This window comes from Camellia sinensis, chromosome 14 (assembly GCF_055761805.1).
Source record: "Camellia sinensis isolate YWXY chromosome 14, ASM5576180v1, whole genome shotgun sequence".
Taxonomy (NCBI): domain Eukaryota; kingdom Viridiplantae; phylum Streptophyta; class Magnoliopsida; order Ericales; family Theaceae; genus Camellia; species Camellia sinensis.
The window spans coordinates 88,814,001-88,839,946 of NC_138974.1; the positions used below are offsets into that span (position 1 = coordinate 88,814,001).

Consider the following 25,946-nt stretch of genomic DNA (forward strand, 5'->3'; position numbering starts at 1 on the left):
TTCGGCATCCATGGGGCCTCATGCTGCACATATCGCACACCAATCACAAATTATTATGTCTCATATTATTCTCCTATTATCCAACATAAAATCATAACTTCTTGTTTCTCCACCAAAATCAACCAGCTTAACTTACAAGATTATAAACTCTAAAAATTCAGGACTGGTAAAAAAACATAGCAATAAAAATTCCCAAGTGAAACAACAGGATGGAAATTTCACCACCAACACAACATCAAAGTATCAAACACTCAATAGCCATTCAATTTAACCAAATACACTGCATTGTAGGCCTTTGTTGATTATAGGGGTGAGAATTTGAGACACGGCCTTTTAATACGATTTGAATTATACATGTAATAAGAGGATTAAGACTATTTATTTTTTCTCACAAATATGAATATGATACAATACAATAACACAAATATTAAATGAGTTGTGTTAAGGTTGAACATGAATAACTCAAACACTATCCGTTTGACTCGTGTAATAAGTGCTGGGCTGTGACCACCCCTTCCCCTTACTGGATCTTTTTGCAAGCTTGTCAAACACACTCATGTTGGTATTTTTCCATAATAATATTAGAAAAATATATTACATAAAATTAAATAGAAATCACAAAACAATTTTATTATTATTATTAAAGAATGAAATAAAGAATAAATTACAGAACTAAAAATACAAGAATGAAATTGATTACATCATGGAACATATTACAAGATAGATTCACATGGACATACAAAATAATATACAAGAAATAGTTTAAATTGAAAACTTTGAAAAACTAAAGATAAGGGATGCAAACCAAACCCTGTGGTACACATAGTTTCTTTAAAACAGATTCGCCGCTTCACCGATGGGTGCTGGAGGTACGCTGGCGTCTGTCTCCCAAGATACGGCTGTCGAAACCAGTTAGAGCAGAAACACCTTCTGAATAGTTTCGACAAACTTAACAATGGCTGCCATGACCTGAACCTGCCCCTAGAGGTTAGAGTGGTGACTGGCCAATAATCAATGATTACCTACGGCCTCTTAACCAAATCACAAAAAATTTACTAATTATTAGGGCCTAAAGCAGAAGCAAAAACAAAAACAAAAATAACATTATCTAATGAGCTGTGCATACATGATATGAACTGAAATACTCAAAAACATTTCATAACACAATTATAATATATACAAACATTTATCTTATACATAACCCAAGATCACATACATGGTTTAACAAAACTTAATTAAATAAAGCTTTACAAAGCTTGGCCAAAAACAAAAGCCAAAGCCTCAACACGGAGGCACTTTTCAGATGGTCTTCACAAGATGGTTGATTCCAAAGCAAACTCTAATGTTGATCTTCCAGATGTTCACCTACATATATAGGGGAAGAGGGTGAGCTAGAAGTCCAATGAGAAATGTCAATATGAAGAGGTTGAATGAATAAGTTTCAGAACTTTATAAAAATAACATTCTTAACATGATAAAAGCATTTTTCAGATATATAAAATACATAAAGTTCATCAAACCTTTTAGAGTTCAATACGTTACGTGGTACATCACAATAGTATTATTAAAACTTGACAAAATGATCTCCACGGATAGAGACCATACAAAATGTCCACAATGGAATGGAAGCATACATAATGTTTATAACGGGTCGATAATATATAGAATGTCCATGAAGGTATGAAGCCATATAAAATGATCATACATGATCGAAGCCATGCAGAACGATCATCAAGGATCAACATCATACATAATGTTTACAATGAATCAATAGCATATGCAAAACGTCTATGACGAGTTGAAGATAGAACGGAAGTTTCTGAAGATCAAATCATATTTTATATGTCACATTAGATGCTCAAAAATGAAAACTCATTCATTCTTATCAAAACATAATTATCAGAAAACTTGTCATATCATAACATTTCAGAATTCCATAGCATAGCTTGACATTTCGGAAAATATTTATCATATTCACTACAACAAATGGCACTTTTGGCGACTAAATTTTTAGTCACCAAAAGTCATTTTTTAGTCCCTGAAACTTTTTAGTGACTAAAATTTTTGGTCACCAGATTAGTCGTTGAATAATTGTTGGGAAAGGTAATTGGTGACTAACAAAGGTTTAGTCGCCGAAAGTCCTCAATTACCGACTAATTTTTTAGTTGCCAAAAGCTTTCAAAAAAATTAATATCGCATTTTCAGCGACTAAAATATTTAGTCGCCAAAAACTGAAATCATTTAAGACGACTAAATTTTAGTTGGCAAAAGGTTTTTTTTGTTCATTTTATTTTTTTTAGCTACTAAATGTTTTAGTTGCCCAAAGTCTGATTATTTTTTTTGGCTACCAAAGTTTTAGTCGCCAATTTTTTTTTCATTTTATTTATTTTTAGCTACTAAAATCTTAGTCACCTAAAGTCTACTTTTTTTATGGCTACTAAATATTTAGTCGCCAAATTTTTTTCAATTTTTTTTTTAGCTACCGACTATTTAGTCGCTAAAAATATTTACTTCTTTTTTGGCTACCAATTGTTTAGTCGCCAAAAAACATGATTTTATGTTTTTTTTCAATTTGTCCACAACCTGTATGTTTTTTGTGTAACCTGTACCATGTATATAAACAAAACAATACATATATTATTAACCATTCCACAATTTGCATCAAATTTCACTTCCAACCATTCAAAAAGGAATTACTTTTAACGTCAAATTCCATACAAACTAAGTATATTCTAACCTAAAATAATAATTCCATACAAAACAGATAATCATACGAAAACCATATCCTTTGTACGCATAAAAAATTAAAAAATATTCACTACCATGTCAAATGGCCATTTGGCATGGTACAAATTACCATGGTAATCTGTACCACGACAAAAGGCAATCTATATACCATGCTAAAAATTATTAGTTCAATGTCAAAAGTTATTTGTACGATTAATACTAATCTAAATAAAAGCAGAGGACAACAAAAATAACGGGATTACACAAAAGTGTAAATTGTCGTTCGCATACAAAAATAGAATATCCACAAGTCCAAGCCAAAAGTGATCTACAAAAAAAATTGCACCCATTAGTACCAAAAATGCATGCAGAACTTGACAGTCTGAGGCAAAAAGATCAGAGGTTATGATGAGTAAATTAAATTGTTCATCTTCTTCAGTGCTTTTTCTATTACACTCTTAGACATGGTTGAAGTGATGACTGAAAAGGTGACATTTTGAATGCCCTTTGTTTGTTTGTTTGTTTGTTTTTTTTTTTTTTTAAATAACAGATGCATGGAAACAAGTAGCAGTACTTATTGCCATAGAAAATATCAGTTGATTCAGTACAATAGACTCAAGCAGCACAATGCACGTGAATAACAGTAATCACTCGTAACATTTAAGATTAAGAGAAGTAATAAAACATATTTGAAGACTCAGAAATTAGTTATCCGTAATTAATAGTACATGTGACATAATTAGTTATTTAAATATGTTCGACTTAGTTTTAGACGTTTTCGACTCTAACTCCCAACCCAGGTGTGCTAATTACTTGCCGTCTATTCCTATAGGTCCTAATTGTCAAGAGGAAGCTACTCGCAACATCCATAGAGTGGTTCGGCGACTGTTTTGAATTTTTACCCCCCTAATGCCCTTTTCGACTTAGTTTAAGGCATTTTTGACTTTAACTCCCAAACTAGGTGTGCTAATTATATGTCATCTGTTCCCACAGGTCCTATTTCACTATTACAAAATCATAAATAGATCACACTTTTTTTTTGTGATGTATGTTATTTAATCACACCTTTTAAGTTTTATCAAAGTGTGATCTTTGGGAGTGTGATTAAAAGGAGGTCATTTTTAATCACACTCCCAAAGTGTCATTAAAAGATGATTCCATCACATGTTTTGAGTGTGATAATAAATATTTAGATTACATATTTTAATTGTGATTAATAATATTTAGATCACATCTTTTAAGTGTGATTAATAACATTTAGATCATATCTTTTAAGTGTGATTAATAACTAATAAAAAAATATTTAGATCACAGATTTTAAGTATGATTAATATCTAATAAAACCTATTATTTCTAACATTTAGATCACATTTTTTAAGTGTGATTAATAATTAATAAAACATGTGATAATAAACATTTAGATCACAAATTTGAAGTGTGATTAATATCTAATAAAACCTGTGATTAATAATAAGATAAGATCACATGTTATATGCATTTCTTATCACAGTTAATGCGTGCGATAAAAAAAAGGGTTCAACATATTTGAAGAATAATCAATATTATTTGTGTACGCGCATTTGAAGAACGTAATACACACTATATACTATACTTTGAATCACAACCACATATTGAATGGAATAACGTCATATATTTCATAAATGAAAGTTAAATGTTCAAAAGTAAATACAAAGGAATTAATATAAAGTTTTTAACTGTGATTACATATATTAAAAAATGAAAAAACTTGAAAAACTAGGTTCTGAATTCTTTGACCATATTTTGCATCTCTCCAAGAAATTTTTTATCTGAAAAATGAAAACACAAATTAATTCAGAAACCGCTAGAAGCATATGAATAAAATTACTATTTGTAGAGACTGTTCTAGTCTTACAAAAGATAAAGTCAGATCTTTTCTTATCATACTGACTCTTCATCTCCTACATCAACAGAAAAAGAAGAATCACTTTGACTGTTACTAGCATAAAATGTTTGGATTATCATATAGATATGACATATACATTGAATCAACAAATCCAAAATGAAAATCTTCTATGCATAGCCAGATATTTTAAAGTCATAAAACCAAAATAAAAGCCAACAATTGTTTAAATATAGTAATTGGGGGAAAAAAAGCACTTCTTAAGGTTTTTGTCCCCAACTAGTAATAAGAGAAGCTCATTTGCCATGGGGAGAGGAACATAAATGACCCCATGGTTCCTTGCAATTTTTCATTTCACAGAGAGAGTGAAAAAACTATACATATCAATTATAGAAAGAAAATAGAGGTGAAATTATAATTTAACCTATCTAAATTAATTATAGTTCCCGCAAGTTTTACCATTTCTGCCATTGATAAGATCAAAGAGAGTGTAAATGGTGGGGAGGAAGGCAACAATAAATCATCCAAGGATCACAAGGATACAAACTGCATGGCCAACACCACCGCTAGTCCTCACATATCTGAAAGAGAAAAAACTTTTCGCCCTTAGCCACAAGTAACTTGCATCATATATCCAAGCATGTTGTATGATAGGGGTAAAGTCAGAATTGATGCACAATATTGCTACATGGGAGAACCTTGCACAATTGCCTTACCCTCTTATGCTATAAATTCATACCAAGTGCCTCATCTCTCTCTAACATGTTACAGCCAGGAACACTACTACTGTAACTATGGAGGGCCTGTATCTCAACCATCAGTGATTCAAACACCAACAACAAAGGTTGGGGACTATTTTAGTGATGAGAATACCACTGGATGTCATGTGATGCGAGTACTCCATCACTTTGTTCAAGGAAAACAAAGAATTGGGAAGGAATGGTTTTTTCTTCACATGTGAACTTCCTAGCGTGATTCCTAATGTTTGGTGTAAGGATGAATCAACGAGTCTTTTTGTAGTCTACTACTTGGTGAGGTTATTGTTTCTCCTTTCTTCTACGACAATGAGAGCCCCAATTATAAAGACTTGACCTACTTAAAAATTTTCATCATGAACAATGATATTTGTAGATACATCCATCAAAAGAATGAAATGATAGGGTAGACAGGCTGCCCTAAGAGTTTTCTCTTAAATTTAATCCCAGGGGTTAGCCTAGTGGCTAGAACCTGTGTACCTCACTAGGGGTCACAAATTCGACTCCCTCCTTCCCCTCCAATGTACCTAAAACAAAGAATGATTTTCTCTTTAATTTCAAATGTTCAGTTAAGCATAAATCCCATGTTTCTTTACAGTGGGTATCTTCTATAATATAAACAAAAACAATTAACTTCAAAAGTTGCTACTACACAATGATGTTAGATTTGCATAAAAGAAAGAAAAGGAAGAGAACTGTATATTATTCACACTCATAAACCTATTAGGGTTACACATACTTATAATAAAAGACTAAAGGAACAAAAGACATAACTATCCTTAACTACCCTTATACAATAATACTTAACACTCCCCCTCAAGTTGGTGCAAAGATATCTCTCATGCCCAACTTGCAGCAAATAGGATGGAAAACTTTACTACTAAGACCCTTAGTAAAGACATCAGCCAATTGATTTGCAGACTTCACAAAAGGCATACATATGAAACCCTTATTCAATTTCTCCTTGATGAAATGTCTGTCAATCTCAATATGCTTGGTTCTATCATGCTGAACAGGATTGTGAGCAATACTAATGGCAGCTTTGTTGTCACAGTACAGTGTCAATGGTTCACTACAAACAAACCCAATATCATTCAACAAGGACTGGAGCCACATCAATTCACATGTACCATGCGCCATAGCCCTGTATTCTGCCTCTGCACTAGATCTGGACACCACTGTTTGTTTCTTACTACGCCATGTCACTAAATTTCCCCCCACAAATGCACAATAACCGGAGGTAGATCGCCTGTCATCTATAGAACCAGCCCAATCAGCATCTGTGAATGCCTCCAACCTCAAGTGACCATGATTGGAAAATAAAATCCCTTTTCCAGGAGCAGATTTAAGATACCTCAAAATACGATACACTGCATCCAAATGAGGGGCACGAGGCTCATGCATAAATTGACTCACTATCCCAACCGCATAGGCAATATCTGGACGAGTGTGGGATAAATATATAAGTCTTCCAACAAGTCGCTGGTACCTTTCCTTCTCCACAAGATCACCAACACCACTACAAAGATGGTGATTAGCCTCAATTGGAGAATCAGCAGGTCGGCAGCCTAACATGCCAGTTTCCTCATGTTAAGTATTATTGTATAAGGGTAGTTAAGGATAGTTATGTCTTTTGTTCCTTTAGTCTTTTATTATAAGTATGTGTAACCCTAATAGGTTTATGAGTGTGAATAATATACAGTTCTCTTCCTTTTCTTTCTTTTATGCAAATCTAACATGGTATCAGAGCATCATCTTCCTTCTTGAATATTCGTTTCTTTTTCTTGTTTCTTTCGTTCTTCCTTGTACACAAAAAAAAAAAAAAAAAATCGAAAAAAAAAAAAAAAAATCTTTTATGGTCGAAATTTGATGGGTTTTCACCCTAGATTTTTATTTTAATTTTTTGATGAGTTTTTGCGTGTTTTTCCAATTTTTGTTGATTTTTGGAAAAAACGATTGATTTTTTTGGAAGTCCCTGCTGCGGCCTGTTTTTGGCTGTTTTTTTCCCTTCCTCCCTCTACCTTGGGAGCCGACTGGGACTGATCTAGGGTTGGGAGGACTGGTTTTGATGATTTGGCAAGCTTTCACTCTATTTTTGTCAATTTTCCTCAGTTTCAGCACGTTTTCTCTCAGTTTCTGACTGGTTTTGGTCTCTCCAGCCCCTGTTTCGGCTCTGTTTTTGTCTCTAGAGGTAACTATTGTCCCTAAGTTGAGTTGGTGGATTGCCTCTGTTGGTTTTTGCTGTTTTTCGACTGGTATTTGCTTTTTTCCTATTGTGGGCATTTAATTTTCAATGGCTGAGGGTGAGACTAAGGATACAATTAGTGATGAGGGTGGCCTCCGTCGTGTTATGACTCTTACCGACAATCCCTCTCTTCAAATTAGTCCTGTTAAATTGGATGGTTCCAACTATTTGATTTGGTCCCGCTCATGTGGTCTTGCTATTGCTGCTCGCCGTTTGACTGGCTACATTACTGGTTCTCTTCCCCTACCGGATGGTGATGCCTCACTCCATACTCAATGGATTTCTGAAAATGCTCTTGTTATGACTTGGCTCATCAACTCTATGCAGCCCACTATTAGTCGGAGTTTCCTTTTATTAGATACTGCTCATAAGATTTGGACAGCTGCAGCCCAAATGTACTCCCAACAAGGTAATGATGCACAGGTGTATGAGTTGAGGAAGAAGCTTCGGAGCTTAGATCAGAAAGATAGCTCACTCGCAGTCTACTATGCTGAGTTGAGTAGTTTGTGGCAGGAACTAGACTATTACCAAAGCTTCCAGGCTGTTTGTTCTCAGGATGCCACGTTGTTTCAACAAACCGTTGAGAAAGAGCGTGTGTATGACTTCCTTGCTGGCTTGAACTTGGAGTATGATCAGATTCGCGTCCAGGTGTTGGGTCGTTCACCTTTTCCCACCCTACGCGAGGCTTATGCCCTTGTCCAGCAAGAGGAGAGTCGCCGTAGTGCTATGGTACATTCCTCTATTCAGGATCGTTCTGCTTTAGCTGTTGCTCCTCCTCCTCGGGCTCCTCGGCCTAGTCCAGTTCAGTCTGGGAGTCAGGGTACACTGGTTGTTCGAGATCGCTTGAAGTGTGATTATTGTGGGAAAGACAGACATGATCGAGAGCATTGTTGGAAACTGAATGGTCGCCCTACTCGGGGTCGAGGTCGTGGTAGTACAGCTCGACCTCAAGCACATGTGTCCGAGATTGCTGTGAGTCCTTCTGAGCCCCACACTCTTTCCCAGGATGAGTTACACACTCTCAGACGTTTGATGGCTCGACTTGACTCTCCTTCTACCACAGTTTCTTCTACTTCTGCTTCTTCCAATTTTGCCAACACAGGTATTCCTGCTAGTGCTCTTAGTACCTTATCATCGCCTTCTTGGATTATTGATTCCGGTGCCACCGATCACATGACAGGTGCCTCTAGTCTTTTCTATTCTTATTCTCCTTGTTCCGGCCGAGACAAGGTTCGAGTGGCTGATGGCACTTTATCCTCTGTCTCTGGCAAGGGTTCAGTTCATTGTTCATCTTTGCTTTCTCTTTCCTCTGTGCTTCATGTTCCTACTTTTTCCACTAATCTGCTTTCTGTTAGTAGTCTTACTACTTCTCTAAATTGCTCAGTGACATTTTTTCCTACTCATTGTGTCTTTCAGGACCTGGCTACGGGGAAAACGATTGGCAATGGTAGAGCACAAGGTGGGCTGTACTTTCTGGATGCCGTCCCTCCTGTCGTCCCATCTCAAGCTCTCAAGTGCACTATTGGCTCCTCTCTTTCTCTCCTTCATCAGTGGCATCGCCGTTTGGGTCATCCTTCCTTTAATGTTTTAGAGAAACTTTTTCCTTCTTTAGTTCGTGATTGTCCTAGGAGTATTTTTGGTTGTGATGCTTGTAAACTTGCAAAGCATAAACGTACTTGTTACCCTTCAATTAATAAAAGAAGTACTTTTCCTTTTATGCTTATTCATACTGATGTGTGGGGCCCTTCCCCTGTGGTTTCTACTTCTGGGTATCGATGGTTTGTTACTTTTATTGATTGTTTTTCCCGTGTGACTTGGATTTACTTGCTTCGAACTAAGAGTGAAGTTTTTTCTTGTTTCCAAACTTTTCATAAAATGGTGACCAATCTTTTTAATGCTCAAATCAAAATTCTTCGTAGTGATAATGGGACTGAGTATGTTGATGGAGTTTTTCGGGCATACTTAGAGGAGCATGGCATTCTTTATCAGACTAGTTGTGTTGGTACTCCTCAACAGAATGGGGTTGCCGAACGCAAGAATGGCCATCTTCTTGAAGTTACTCGCTCTCTCTTGTTTACCATGAATGTCCCTAAGTCTTTTTGGGGTGATGCTGTTCTTACCGCTGCTTACCTTATCAACCGTATGCCTTCCAGTGTCCTCCAATTCCAGATTCCTCTTCAACTGCTTCCTGTCGCATATCCCACCTCGTCTCTTCCTCCTCGGGTGTTTGGGTGTGTCTGTTTTGTTCATTTGCAACCTCGTACTCGTGGGAAACTCGATCCTAAGGCTGTGCGTTGTGTCTTTATTGGTTATTCTGCTACTCAGAAGGGTTACAAATGTTATGATCCTCACACTCGCAAAGTGTATGTCAGTATGGATGTCACTTTCCGTGAAGCTGTGTCCTTCTTTCCTTCTCCTCCGCCATCTCCTCCGGGGGAGAGTAGTGGTATGGATGAGATTGTGGATGAGGAGATGGCCTATCAACACGAGTTGTCTTTTTTCCTTCCTAGTCAGCGGACTATTATTTGTGGTGAGGGGGAGCCTAATAGTTCTCTTGATGTGGAGCCTGACATTAGTGGTCGTTTGGACAGGGCTGATTTTAAGACTTATTCTCGACGTCCGAAAGAGCAAGCATCTCTTGTGCCACCAAACCCATCATCATCCCTCATGCCAGTTCCAGGTAATGCATCTCAGTCTATCCCTCTACCTGTAGTTGAGAGTCCTGTTGTCAATGATTCGAGTCTTCCTATTGCTCTTAGAAAGGGGGTTAGGGCATGTACTCAACACCCCATTTCTAAATTTGTGTCATACGATTCATTGTCTTCTACATATCGTGCTTTTGTTTCGTCTTTGTCTTCTGCATGTATTCCCCAGGGTTGGACAGAAGCTATCAATGATCCTAAGTGGAAAGTAGCTATGGTAGAAGAGATGCAAGCTCTAAGCAAGAATAACACTTGGGAGTTGGTTTCTCTTCCTAGTGGAAAAAAGCCTGTAGGGTGTAAATGGGTGTTCACCATCAAGCAGAAAGCAGATGGAACAATTGAACGGTACAAAGCACGGTTAGTGGCCAAGGGATTTACTCAGACATATGGAATTGATTACCAAGAAACCTTTGCTCCTGTGGCGAAGATGAATTCCATTCGAGCTATTCTCTCATGTGCAGCTAATTTGGGATGGCCTTTACAGCAGTTAGACGTGAAGAATGCATTTCTCCATGGTGATTTGGAGGAGGAGGTATATATGGATATACCACCAGGATTCTCATCTCAGTCTACAGTTGGGAAAGTTTGTAGGTTGAAAAAGGCGTTATATGGTTTAAAACAATCTCCTCGGGCTTGGTTTGACAGATTCCTACATACGTAAATGTTTTTGTTTCAGCCTGGAATGAGATCCATCTAATATGATTCCCGCAAGAATCACATAAACCTAAGACTGTTGTCTCTCTTGTCTGCAGAAATTGAAGTTTCAACATATGTAACATGCTCCTTAATTTGTTCATTCTACAACTATATGTATTGTACTGTAAATTCCTCTTGATTTTATCATTTTCTTAGTCTCTATTTATAGCCTTTGTTGATTGCCAATGTATTTACTGATTTCCAGCTTTGGAAGTGGATATATATACACCAATTGGTTTTCCATATTGTGAGTTTTGAACATAAAACAAGTGACAAAAATCATAAGACCTAGAAAATTTCACCTCCTTTGTCCACAAATTCCATGTTAAGTACCTATAGTCCATTGTGCAATTGTAACATTCTAATTACAAAATCTGCATATGCAAATATCAAAACAACTAAAAACAACAAACTTTCATTCATTCAAGTAACACACTATTGTGAAACAACAAACTTACATTTTCTTTGTTTCACCTCTCACTAAACATCAAATTGATTCATACAAAAAAAAAATATATATATTCACCCAAAAAACGAAGAAAATGTAAACAAAGATTGAAAAACAAAAATCAGATCAAGAACCAAAAACAAAGGGGGGGAAGAGAGAGAGAGAGAGAGAGAGATCAAAGCTTTACAGGTTGCCGTGCACATAATTATAAATGCTTGGGCCTGGTTAGGTTAATTCAGACTGGAACACTTTGATTACTTGATTTGTTGCTTTAGACAGTTGGACCAAAGATTTCAAGTATTATTACTGGATGGGCACTATCATTTCATACTGTCAATGCATGTGAAATTAAAAAAGACATAATGGAACATTTAGGGGCTCATCAGATTTCCTATGATAAATTTTAAAGACCCTAGATCTAATAAAAACAAATGCATCCAATTAATGTTTTTATGCACCTCGATTTGGCTACCAAAAAGAGAACTTAATACAATGCAAGTATTCATGTTTAGGTTTAAACTACGAAGGATATTTAGTGAGGGACAAGTATCTTGACTTGGAGCTTCTATGTGCATTCCAAGCAAAGGACTGTAATCAATGATGCGTTGATCTGCCAAAAACTTGCAGTCATGAATCGAATCAATCCAAAGTATTCCAAGAAAATGTTAAGGGCAAATATTGAAAAATGTAAAAGCAAGTCTAAATTAATAAAATGATTAGTGTTAAAGAAATTTTCCAATGATAACATATCCCAATGATTTTATAACATATCCCAGTGATTGAATAATGTATTGTTGCTATATAAATCATAAAAATTGAGCTCTCTGTCATATCCACAAATCTATTTCTTGATATCGAAGAAAATCCCTTATGTTAAACTAAGAGCAAAAAAAGGGTGGAGGGGGGTTTACCCACATCCAAATTCTCAATTTTCAATCTTTTTTATGTATTTATTTATGGTTACTTTGCAATGAAGGTAATGATTAGTGAGACCAACAGAGTGATAAACTTAAACTAAAAGTCGATGACAGGTCAAGGGGTTAAGGTAAAATAGAAAATAAAGATCCATAATCTAGATCCTTAAATGTGGCTCTCTTATGGTCTTTTGCTTTTCTTTGCTTTGTGATCCAGAATCCAGATTCTTGTTTGTTTCCTGTCACAAACAAGAGAGGAAATCCTAACAAAATAGAAAGGTTAGACAATAGTTTCAATCAAATAAAAAGTGAAATGATTGAATCTACATAACATATGGAGAATTACTAACAAACAAAGCATATACCACAGCAAAATTCATTTCTATGTCAAACCTTGGAGCCAATGAAGTATTATTCTCTTTGACAAATCCTCAAATAGCTTCTATGCACAAGTTTTGTATGCCCAGTAAGACTATTGTCTATCAAACACAAAGTACTCATTGAACATAGATACATATCTATATATATATATATCATAGAAAATTGAACACACACGACTTTATAGAGAATTGCTAATAAAAAAATCCATAGCTCTTATAGGTTCTTGAACTTGAATTTGACTAGTAGTGTTAGGTTCTACAATGGTGACTGAAGAGGGAAAAATAGAGAGAAATATTTTGCAGAGATTTTTCGAGTAACCTCCCACATCAGAATACGTATTATTATTTTCTCTATATCAAATATATATAGAATCTCTGCTGATAGAGGTAGAGTTATAGTCTCCCACAACAACTCAAGCACCTTTTTAGATAATTCTTTTAATTATCTTATATTATAAATCATGTGAATTATTTACAACTCATGTTAACGTTCTATGGGTTATGGGTCGGGTCAAATCTGACCCAATTTCCAACAATACTGAACTGAACACGGGAATTATAATGATGAAGAGAATCCACTACCTCATTTATTTCAAACAGGTTGATATCATCAAGCTCAAGACCAGTAGATTTCACTACAGTTGGAATTGCAGCAGTTGGGATAATGCCCATAACAGCGGGATCCACCCCAACTGCAGCAAAACTCTTGCATGCATAGCAGGCAATTGCATTTTAAATAATAGCATAGCAAACTTCAACATTAGATAAGTCCTATTTTTGTCTTTATAATAATTTAGCCTCTAAATAATGTATAAACATTTAACCCACCCACCCAACCCCCCCCAAAAAAAAAGAAAAAAGAAAAAGAAAAAGAAAAAGAAAAAGAGAGAGATCAAAATGAAACTCCTTAAATCAATCATTCATTAGAATCAAGCTACAACTATGAAACTCCTTTGGGCTAATGCAAAAAGTCAAATATCCTATGGGTAAAGCAGATTGACACATATATTATTAAATCTAAATGCTTCAGGACTATGCAAGTTCCTTCTAATGTGTCTTGGATAGTGAGGAACCTTTTTAGTTTAAGAAGAGAAGCTATGCCCCTAATTAAGAAAGTAATTGGCAATGGAGAATCCACCTTCCTTTGGCTTGGGAATTGGCACTCTTTAGGACCACTGTACCTGAGATTTGGGGGGACTTGAAAGGAATGTAATCAAAAATCTAAATGCTAGAGTGGCAACTAGAACTGGCCTACTAGAAGAAATGAAATTCTACTGAGTAGATAGTATTCTTAACAACATAATACCTGGCATCGGACAAGGGGTATGATGTGAGATGGATAACTAAGAAAAATGGCAACTTCATGATAAACTCAGCATGGAGTGCAATCAGAATCAGACAGCCACCTACTCCTTGGGCTCAAATGATATGGTTCAATGGCAATGTACCCAAATGGTCTTTTATTTTATGGTTGAGTGGTAAGGGTAGACTTGCAACTCTGAACAGACTCTACAAATGAGGGCTAACTGAAGTGAAGACTCATTGGTTTTGTGGGTAGGGTGATGAGAGTCATTCACATATATTCTTTGAACGCAAGTTTTCTAATGGTATATGGAAGTCCATGCTAGATTTGCTCCAGTGCAATAGAGATCTACTACACTTGGAGCAGGAATTCACATGGGCCAGACAAAATACTGGAAGAAAATGTTTCAGGTTTAGGCTATACAATCTAATAGTATCAACTGCAGTTTATAGCATTTGGACAGAAAGGAACTCAAGACTATTTTTACATAAGGCTAAACATGAAAAATTCTTGAATGTATTGGATTTAGGATTGCAGCTTGGGAAAAGATCAATGACAATGTAATGAATAGGGGTTTGATCTATGTTTCTCTCTAAATAGGAAAATGATAAGTAGGAATATCATGTTCTAAGTCTCAGCTATTGTAGTGTGTTAAACATGGGGTATGACTCATGATTGTTTATATTTTTGGTGTTAAATTCACCAAAAGAATTGAGAACATGGGAAATGCCTGTAGAAAAAGAATTCACCAAAAAAAATTCAGAACTATATATAAGAAAAAGAATTATAAAAAAATTAAAAGAGAAAGAATACAAATTAGAAAAAAGAATTGTACTAAGAAGACGAAAAATTCAAAATGAAAATCACCACTCTGCATAACTAAATGTTAAAGGCAGGGAAACAACAAATCAAGAAAACAAAACAAAATTAATCAGAATACAACCTTCGGTAAAACAATTAGTATTAAGCATAAAAAACATACTTCAATACAAGTATCCATCAATCAAAAATAGAAATATATATATATATATATATATAGAATGCTTTTAAACCATTCAATTACAATAAAAACTTAATCCACAATTGCGGCAAGTATTTGTTTCCTCGAACACCCTAAACTACAAACGAAGAGATAAAGCTTATCCTTGAAGCCGCGAACCAATGGTGGCAGAGTCCATTCAACAGTGGTTTCCATTGACTTCAACCTATAGCGCCTCTAACCTTAATTTCTCAATCACATGACAAATTATAATGCAAAACCACATATCAACAATATTATACTCATGATCATATAGAATTATCTTAATTAGTTGTTCATATTGACAGAGAATATTTAAGAAAATTAATAAATTCAAGAGAGAGAGAGAGAGAGAGAGAGAGAGACGTTACTAGTTTACATAGCAAGAATTGGGAAATGAATTACTGCCATAGTGCTAATGAAATCACTTCCATTGTCAATGCCGTATTTGCCTTTGCTTCACATCTTGGCAGAGCTTAGATTTGGGTTTTGCCACTTCAACAAATCTTACCTTGCCATCCAAAAAATAAAAGAACGAGGTTGGGATTCGATCATAAATTACTCTATCATATAATTTCTTTTATAGACCAACTAAAATTTCCTTCGATTAATTCTATATTTGCTGTTCTAATGAACCAGACAATAAAAGCTGCAACATATTGTAGACACCCCATTTTTGACCGCCCTTACGACTTGGGCACCATCACTTGCACACCCAATGATGAATGTATATGCTTGTCAAGTGCTCGAAAGTCCTCAGCAGAATGCCACAGCTCTGAGCCTCAAAACCCTACAAACCTTGTGCCTTGTTTTTGCACCAAGATCCCAGCCTTTCAAACCTTAAAAACTTGGGACCTGCAAGCCCATTTTTGTGGGCTGTCGGCCAATCCTTTTGGCTGCCAGCCACCCTTGTGCCTTGCCGGCCAAGTTTGTGGCGTGCCGGCCACAAGTGTGTTTTGCAGATATTTTCTGCCAACTGTGCCAACTATTTGCATTTACCTACACGTGTATGGATGGATGTTTATGAGGGAGTGTGATGTTTTTCTATAAATATAAGACCTCCCCTTCCATTTTTGAGGGTTAGAAAAATTAGAGCAAAATTAATTTTCTCTCTCTACAATTCTCTCTCTCTCTCTCTCTCTCTTTCTCTCTCTCTCTTGAAATTCCTTGAGCTTTTGCCTATACACTCTTAACCAAACCTTGCCATCTTTGAGTTGAGGTACTTTTGAGCCTAAGTTGAGCTCTTGAGGGTGTGTATGTGTTGAATTATTACTTAAAAGTGTACTTCTCTTTAAGAGTGCAAATGTTTTACTGTGAAACAGAGGCATCTGGCAGCAGAATAGTGGCCTTCTTCAGGTGGAAGTACTTTTGAGTTGAGGTACTTTTGAGCCTAAGTTGAGCTCTTGAGGGTGTGTATGTGTTGAATTATTGCTTAAAAGTGTACTTCTCTTTAAGAGTGCAAATGTTTTACTGTGGAACAGAGGCATATGGCAGCAGAATAGTGGCCTTCTTCAGGTGGAAATCCGTACATGCATGAGCACTCCTCGTTTCCCGAGGCAGAGTAATTAGAATTGCTAGCTTAACACTTTTCTTTCATGTTGTATTCATGCAATTAATTAGTTCCCTTTGATTTGTAATTAATTAATTTGTCATAATTAATTAGCTAGTTTAGTTGATTATTTCATTTGGTTTGTAATTCGTAGTAATTAGCTTAGCTAGTTAATTTATTCGGATCCTCCTGCGTGAGGGCGCAAATGTTGTAATAACGTGTATGTCTTCCAACCCCACATCTTTCTCCCTTTTATTTACCTGCTTATGATGGTTAGTTTAGGAGTATCATGTTTCATTTAGCATACTCCATGTTCGCATCCATTTGTATTTCATGCATTGAGGCTCGCCGCATCATTACAACTTGCATCGTTGTTGCTTACACTTCTTTGAATACGTGCTTTACCACATGTTATCAAATTGATTAACATGACATGTTAAAGTAGCCGAGCCTATTTAAATTGCATATCGCATGTGTTGCATTAATCATTGCATAGTTAGGATAATGCATTTTTCTAACTTTTTTTCTTTCTTTCTTGGCTTGGAGTACTAGGTAATCTTTTACTTGCTTTAGCATATTGCATTGTATGTTAGTGTTACCATGTCAAAGCATGTTCACCATGAGGTTAAGTGCTTAAATGATATAAACTACTTAAATGCCTGTGGATGAAGGCTAATTGCTTGAATTAGAATGTTTCGATCAATGCCCATTTGAAGCCCACTTTTTCAAGTGGCACATTTACAAACTCTTTTCAAAAACAAACATGAGATCAAATGTTCCAATTCTTGCCAATTATTCTACACTTGTGTGTGTGTCACGTAGTAATATAGCTAATAATCGAAATAAGAGCATATAATATAAATAAGATTCACACCATGATTAGTAGAGGCCGATCATTGATCGGGCGAGCGGGGGTACTCAATTCATGACCTTCCCCTCTCATACCTAAGTTCCCGAGCCGAGACAACTTTGGTGATGATGGACTAATGGCCTTTGGCACGAGTCTTGGGTTTCCTAAATTTCCCAAAAATATTTAGGTGGTGACTTTGAAATCTGGTAGAACAGTCCATTTTTGGCATTTTATTCAAAACATCAATTTTCCAAAAAGAATTGCCGGATTTGGACTCTTTTTGTGTTTTCACTATTTCACATTGCACTTGTGAAATCAGATTCAGAACCACAGATACAGTCCGAACTGTAGGACTTCTCGTCTTTCGAAAGGCGTGCAAAATGTCAAGCTACACATTTCCATCATTTAGTTTGAAGATCAACCAAAAAAGGTAACACAGTAGTCATCTTTCAATTATGAATAGGAAAGAAAAAACAAAGTGCACCTTCTAGCTCATGCAATATGGAAAGCAATGTGTTTCTTAAGCAAACCAAGTACAAAAGCATATCGTAAGATCATTAAACATAATAAAAACTTCATCAACCATAAACGATATGGGAACGAATATCATCACTTTCTCCTTCAATAAAGTTAATTAATCCAATGTAAAGTTACTAATAACTACGCTCTAATGATTTTCTCCCATGAAATAAGCAAAGAATAAAACATGGAGTGACAAATGATTCTTCTATTACAATATACTGGTTTTCTAATAGCTTGAGATTCTTTAAAGACCTTGAAAATAAGATGTTTGGGCTGCTTAAGCCCACTCCCATCTTCTGAAGTGACAAACTACTACCATTAACTGCAGCTAATCTTCAAGCTTAAACATATTATTATGCTAACCATCAACTAATCCCTTTGTCAATTTAACCAAAAGGCCATTTCTTAGGCAGAGGATAGTCCAAAAGTTGGAGTAGTGGAACACTTGCCCTGGCAAGTCTATACAATTGGTATGTTGATGATTATTTTGTTATTCATATGCAAAAATGCATATAGTTTTAACTGACCTTGTCACAGAGGAGTGGTCAAACTTATGATTAATGGGTTGGACAATGAGTGCACCATATACAACCCAATTTAGCAAACAAAGAAAAACTAAGAACCAAGCCTACGCCCACATCAAAGCTATACAACAGCACTTCACAATAAGCATGCTTCCATTCAAGATGCTATAACCCAGCACAATCCTTAATAGATTTCAGTCTATATACCAAGTCCATAACAAAGTAATCAACTTGCTTCATATTATACTTGAACAACAAAGCCAATCTCACTTTGATCAACTCACTCAACTCCAATCAATTAAGCTAAGCCTTTCAAGCTTTGCAAGTGCGATGGACATTGGATAGACAAACACTTGAAAAGAAAATGTTCAACTAATTAATTTAGTAACAATTGAAGAAATTCTTCAAAGACCATATAAAACACAAATAATGAAATACATAAATATATGTACTACTACTTCATGAAATCAATCACAAATAAAACTACCGATTAAAAAAATAATGAAAACATAAAACAATTACAAAACTTTGAAAATGAAAACAATACTATGATATGCAAAATTTTAGGTTATATGCAAGTTGCTCTATAAAAACCATTTGTGAAAGTAACAGTTACAATTTGCTCTGTAAACTCATTTAGGGGAGTAATGATTTTAGAATTTCACAACTAATAATTTTACTTTGATTTTCATTGAGTGATCCAAATTGATCGTAAGTCTTCCCAAAAGAAATTAATCAAAATTTTTTTATAATGAAAACAAAATCATGAAACCCCTAAATCAAAAGGGAAAAAAAAAAAAAACCTTAGTTCCACATATATTGGGATTAAAATTTCACAAGAATTAATCAATTTTTTTTTATAATGAAATGATGAAAACCATAAATCAAAAACACAAAATCACAAATCACCACAAATTGATAAATATATTATGTACACTACTAGTAACAGCGAATTCAATCAAGTTTAGCGAATGTAATAAAAGATAAAGAACTAGAACAAAAATGAAGGTGAAAAGAAGAAATTCAAAGAGTAAATTAAGCACACACATATATAAACCGTGAAACAAAGGAGGGAGCTTTTACTAGAGGGAATCAAATTTGGAGATTAAGAGTGAATTTGGAGATCACAGAGGGTCATCGATCTAGAGCATGAGATTCAAGCCTTGAAGATTAAAAAATAAAATATAAATAAATAAAGTGAGAGGGAGAGAGAGAGAGAGAGAGAAGAGAATACATACCAATGTTAGGGTTTATGAGGGCAACAACTTGCTCAGCAAATTCGAGCTCTCTAGAATCCCTAGTTCCTTATATTATAGTGTGCTTTGACATTGATGCTCTGTAGATTCGAGCTCTTGCCGGTGGAGAAGTCGGAATGAGAGTGAGATGAGTAGCGCTAAGATAGAGATGAAGATGGAGAGAGAGAGAGAGAGAGAGAGAGAGAGAGACAGAGATTTGAATGTGAAAATGAGAGAAGAGGGAAAAAGAAATTATAGGCGCCAAAGGGTTTGAGGAAATTTGGAAAAATTGGGAATTTTGAATGTTTCTAAGAATATATATTGATCACACTATATTGATCACACTTATGTAGAAGTTGTGATTAAAAAAATTATATATAATCACACTTATTTAGAAGGTGAGATTAAAAAATATATATATAATCACACATAACTGAAAAGACACATAATTGAAAAGACACATAAAAAATAAATATTATCACACCAATCAAATTAAGTGTGATTAAAATATCAATCTAATTTTTTTTTATTACACTTCCAATAAAAGTGAGATATCTTTATTTGTCAAAGTGTGATCTTTAATTGTTTTTGTAGTAGTGTTTGTCATGAAAAAGTTGCCCGTGATATCCATAGAGTGGTTCGGGGGATGTTTTTCATTTTCACCTCTCGAATGCCCTTTTTCAACTAAGTTTAAGGCGTTTTCTACTCTAACTCGCAACCTATGTGTGCTAATTATATGTTGTCTATTCCCACAGGTCCTATTTGTCATGAGGAAGTTGCCCATGACATCCACAGAGTGGTTCGGGGGCTATTTTGCATTTTCGCCCTTCGAATGCCTTTTTTCGACTAAGTTTAACGTGATTTTGACTCTAACTCCCAACCTAGGTGTGCTAACTACATGCCGTCTGTCCCTACAGATCCAATTTGTCACAAGGAAGCTATCCGTGCATCTATAGTGATTCGGGGGCTGTTTTCAATTTTCACCCCCTGAACGCCTTTTTTTTTACTAAGTTTGTCACGACCCAAACTCACCCCTATAAGTTTAGCGTCATGACCGATCAGTAATCTCATATTACCTATGGCCTTTATAAACAAAATCATTCTTAGTATAATTTATGGGGCTTAGCGGAAGCAAGATAAAGATAATCCATTGAGTTGTGCATATATGAAAATGTCCTCAAGACATAATTATACATCCATTCTGTACACATATACATTCATCACAATAGACCTTTAACATGACATGTACATTTCAAGTATCCATAGCTTTAAAATCTAAAACAACCCCTAGTAGCAAAAACAAAAGGATAAAACAAAAGACCATAACAAAAAGGAGTTTTGACTTTGCTTGGCTCCGCTCGAGCCCAAGCTTGCTCCTCATCGGAAGCTTTTCAAAAAGGCTAACTTGGGGTTGACTCCGAGGCTCTCTCTCTCTCTCTCTATAACCTTGATGTTCAATTTACTCACCTACACACATATATAAACAATGAGCTAGGGCCCAGTGAATAATAACAGAATAAAGTAGTTAAATGAATGAAGTTTGATATCATTTGAAATACAATTCTCATTTCAATTCAATCCACAATGATCTATGTTTTCTCAATAACAATAATCAATACAATAACAATTTACATGGTACATCCATAGAGCAACAATATCTCAATATCAATGAACCACAAGGGTCAATAACAATGGACCACTAACGTCTAACATTAGAGATCTTTGTGTTTTAATTATTTCAATGGCCATGGTGTTGTTACCCCCAGGCAAGGGTCTATAATCAATGGTCGTGGTATTGTTTTCCCCTGGCAAGGGCTTCTCTAAAGGATGCCACAAATACAATTTCAAAGAGAACTTCATTCATTAAAGAAAATAGCATTTCAATAAACCAATCACAAAGCAATTTTGAAAATAAATATAACTTGAACATATCTTTATAAAGTTACTACTCACAGTGGGTTGGATGGATCCTATGCCTCGGACGCCCACCTATACAAAGCACATAACAATACACAATTAAAGCACCATCTCGATAAACCTTTTCATCTTAATTCAATTTTCTTTTATGTGTTCCTAATTTATTCCATGGTTAGGTGGATGTCTTAAAGTACCTAAAATGATATAAGGATGCAAGTATGCACTTGAAAGAGTTAGCCAAAAATTGTTGAAAATAGGGTTTTCGCTTGAGCGCACCTTTGGTTGCTCGAGCGGTTTGTAAAGCTTTGCAAAAGAACTGGATGCTCGATTTTCACGCTCGACAGTCGCTCGAGCCAAGTACTAAGTAAGAAAGGGTTTGCTCGAGCACACAATTGGTTGCTCAAGCCACCTTGCAATTGTCTGCAAAACTTTTGGGAGCTTGAAATGTACACTTGAGTGACACTTCCATCGCTCAAGCAAACTACTCGAATTCTGCAATTTCCATAATTGTGTTTGAAATTCAAACTAGCAATTCAAAGGTTCAAAGCTTGCATGTTGGGTACAAAAACATGGAAAACCATTGTAAGACATAAAAACATAGTCAAATTGAAATCAATTACTCAAATTCATGCTCCAAATCCCAAATTCAAACTTAAATCACGAAGTTGAAACCATGCTTGTCTTGAATTTGATTTTTTTCTTTTTAACACTCAACAATATGGTATAAAAGACATGAAACCATGTAGAATCCTTTAAGGTTATGTGTCTACAACTCATGCATGTAATGACTATGATGAAATTCAACCTCAAAGTTAAGAATTTATGCATGCATGTATTTGATCATGCTCAATTCTTCCATAACTAAGATGATTCTAGCATATTGTAGACACCCCATTTTTGACCGTCCTCAAGACTTGGACATCATCGTTTGAACACTCGATGATCATCCAGGCTCGTGTTCGTTTTGAGTTCCTGAAGGTCTCGGCTGTGCGCCTTGCCTTGGAGCCTCTTAACTTGTCTGTTTTGTGCTTGGTTGTGGACCAAGAGCTTGTGGCTTTGTTTCTGAGGGAAGAGGGTGGCCTGCTGGCCAGCCCTACAACCTATCGGCCAGGCCCCGTGCCCATTGGCCGTGCCCTCTTTCCATCGGCCATAAGTGGTGGCCAGTTGGCTTCACTGATGGCCGGTCGGCCCCTTTAATGGCCGATTGGCCATATTTTTTGGCCGAGGCCCTTTTCTTTGCTTTTGCAGATATTTTGGTGCCAGCTATTGTAACAAGCTTCTAGCTTGTCAAACAAGCTTGAGGCTTGTGATTCTATATAAGGGGAGGCTCCTCTCCCCTTCCAGAGGTTCAGAATTTTGATCAAGGCTAAACATATCCCTCTCTCTCTATAATTCTCCCTCTCTGTCTATATTTGTACTAGTTTGTGCCTTAAAGTGAGTTTTCTTCACACTTTTGCACTAAAGCACCTAGTAAAACACCTTCACTCTTGAGCTGAGGTTCTTGGAGGTTGCATTTGAGTGATTTTGGCTTGGTTTTGCCTCAGAAGTGGCTGGTTTTGAAGTTGTTCTTCAAGGGTGAGTAGTTACCCTCTTTAAGCCTTGTTTTGCTTAAGTATTTGGCCATCCTTGCATGCTCTTTTAGGCCTTACTTTCAACTGAAAAAACTCTTTTTTTTAAGTGTTTGAAATGTTTGTTTGAGGCTTTGTTTGAGTTAGGGGTGGTTTACCCCCTTTGGTGGCTTATTTTCCTTTGCTTTGTTCTATCTCTTAAGGCCTTTCAAACCACCTTGTTTTGGCCTTTTAACTACTGAATTCCAGAGGAATTTTAGTGGTGGAAAGTGGGTTTTGAGACCCAAAATGGATGGGGGTGGTCCCCCCCTCTTGTGTTTTGTTTGCATGTGTTGTTGGCTTAACACTTTGGCATGCTTTTCTACCTTCATAAGGCTCTATCTTAGCATGTTTTAGGCCTTATTCTAACATGATATAACTCTGTTTTGGATTAGTTTGGTTGCTTCTTACATGCTTCATGTATTTGTAGTGCAATCCTCTTAGTTAGCCTAACATGCTCTATGCTTTGGACCACCATTTTAGCATGTTTTTGGCTCCACTCCAGCAGGCTTTTACTCATATTTTGGCATGCCTTAGCTCTGATTTTGGTCGACAAGGTCACCTCTTGCATGGTTTATGCACTTGTAGTGCAAGCTTGTTCACTAGCCTAGCTTGTTTGGTGTTTTGGCCTATTGATCTAGCATGTGTATGCTTTACTCCAGTACATTTTTGCCTTCAATTTAACATGCTTTAGGTCTGATTTGAGTGGTCTTGGTCATGCATGCTTGGCTTTGCATAACTATAGTGCATTTGGCTTTGCTAGCCTTAAGCTTTGAGACCTCTAGCATGTCATATTTGAACTTTTTGCATGGTATGGCATCATTTGGCATGTTATTTCAGACCATATACCTCTGCCGTATTCTCACATTTATCACCCCTTTGTTGTGTTTGAGGGTTGAGCCTTATGCTTCACTTATGAGCCAATATGTATGCATGCTTGCCTAAGCTTTTGGGGCTACCATCTCAGCATGTTTTTGGTGTTATTTTACCATGTTACAACTCTGATTTTTGTTGGTGAAGTCACCTCATGCTTGGTTTTGGTATGTGTAGTGTAATCCCACTTGTTGGCCTTGCATGCGTCATGCTTTATGCCTCCCATTCTAACATGTGTTAGCTCTACTCCATGCATGTTTTGGCATTGTTTTGACCTGCCTTGGGACTATTTTGAGTGATCTTGGCCCTTTAGGGCTTGCCTTGTGTGGCTATAGTGTAAGTGCCTTAGCTAGTCTTGAGTTTTGGGCACTTTAGCATGCTATATTTGTGATGGTCGCATGTTTTGTCATCATTTGGCATATGATTTTAGAGCATATAACCTTGTCATACCCTCATGTTTGTCACTCTTTAATTGTGTTTAAGAGTTGTGCCTTTATGCCTTGCTTGCAAGCCATGTGTTGAGTATGCATTCCTTGCTTTTTGTGCCTAAGTTTCGTTGAGTTTTGGCCACTGTTTTGGCATGCATGAGCTCTGTTTTGGGACTGGTTTGGGTGCTTGTGCATAGTGTTGCATAGTCCTAGTGTTGTGTACCTCACTAGCTTTAATGCTTGAGTCCTCTAGTATGCTATGCTTATGTTGTTTGTGTGATATAGCATCATTTGGTATGTGATTTCAATGCCTACATCTCTGCCATACTCTCTTATTTATCACTTCTTCATTATGTTTGAGAGTTGTGTTTAATGTATGGCTTGCTAGCCAATGCATGAACATGTTGTTGTAGCTTTTGGTGCCTCATTTCTAGCATGATTCTACCATTGTTGTGGCATGAGGTAGGTTTGATCATTTGAGCATTGTAGTACATGCTTCATGTGTGATACATTTCACTTGCCTTGATGCCTTAGCTCCTAAACATGCCATGCATGCATTGCTTAAATGATAGAACCTTGTGCATACCACTCTAGCATTGGTAGATAAGCATGTTGTTTGCATGTGTGTTGCATTGCATTGTGTTTGGATCGGATGTTTATCCAAACACGAGAAACGAGGGGCGTTTCATACTTGAAGTGATGAAACGCGCCCCATTTCTTTGTCGTTGTCCCCTTTGATTGTGCATGATAGGGTGGAAGCCTCTCGAGTCCTATGTGTTATTTGTGCATTCATCAACATTATGTAAGCTTGACTCTTTGGCCATCATGCATCGAGATGCGTGTTTGGTGGCTTGAGAGCCGAGCATTACACTCCTTTGAGCTTGAGACATGATAAGAAGTGTGGTTGCACACATATTCCCTTGCAAATACACTGCCATGCCTCTGTTTGTGCTCTGCCACAGCAAAAGGAGAAATTATAGGAAGAAGTGGCCGACTAGCCACCAAAGCAGCCGACTGGCCATCAAAGCTGCCGACCGGCCACCAAGGCTGCCGATCGGCTATCAGAAGTGGCCGGTGGCCATCAACTTTGGCCGATGGCCACCATCTCTGGCCGATCATCCCTCAGCATGTTCCTGAGATCAGTAAGAAGCAATCTGGAAGTTGGCACAATTTTCAGAGGTCTAAAGGTGTGCAAACAGAGGCATCTTGAGGCAAGGCGGTGGATTTCCGGGAGGACGCGACTGAGCATGCATGCCTCTCTCGCCCGCGAGGCCATTTTACCACTTTACTAACTAGTTATAGTTAATTACATGTTTTGTAATTAATTAGTTTAATCTGTGTTGTAATATTTAATTAGCTTAGATTAGCTGG

The 25,946-nt window shown here is 36.5% G+C and overlaps 1 long non-coding RNA gene and 1 pseudogene across 1 annotated transcript; both read right to left on the reverse strand.

Annotated features, from left to right (window-relative positions):
• Nucleotides 1-6,180: 6,180 nt before the first annotated feature.
• Nucleotides 6,181-6,939, reverse strand: LOC145807156 (secreted RxLR effector protein 161 pseudogene; annotated as a pseudogene).
• Nucleotides 6,940-10,967: 4,028 nt separating this feature from the next.
• Nucleotides 10,968-20,004, reverse strand: LOC145807508 (uncharacterized). The gene is made up of 3 exons (XR_014350650.1): nt 19,754-20,004; nt 15,442-15,581; nt 10,968-12,065 (listed from the first exon to the last, which is right to left on the reverse strand). It is a non-coding gene; the product is annotated as an uncharacterized LOC145807508 (long non-coding RNA).
• Nucleotides 20,005-25,946: the final 5,942 nt, after the last annotated feature.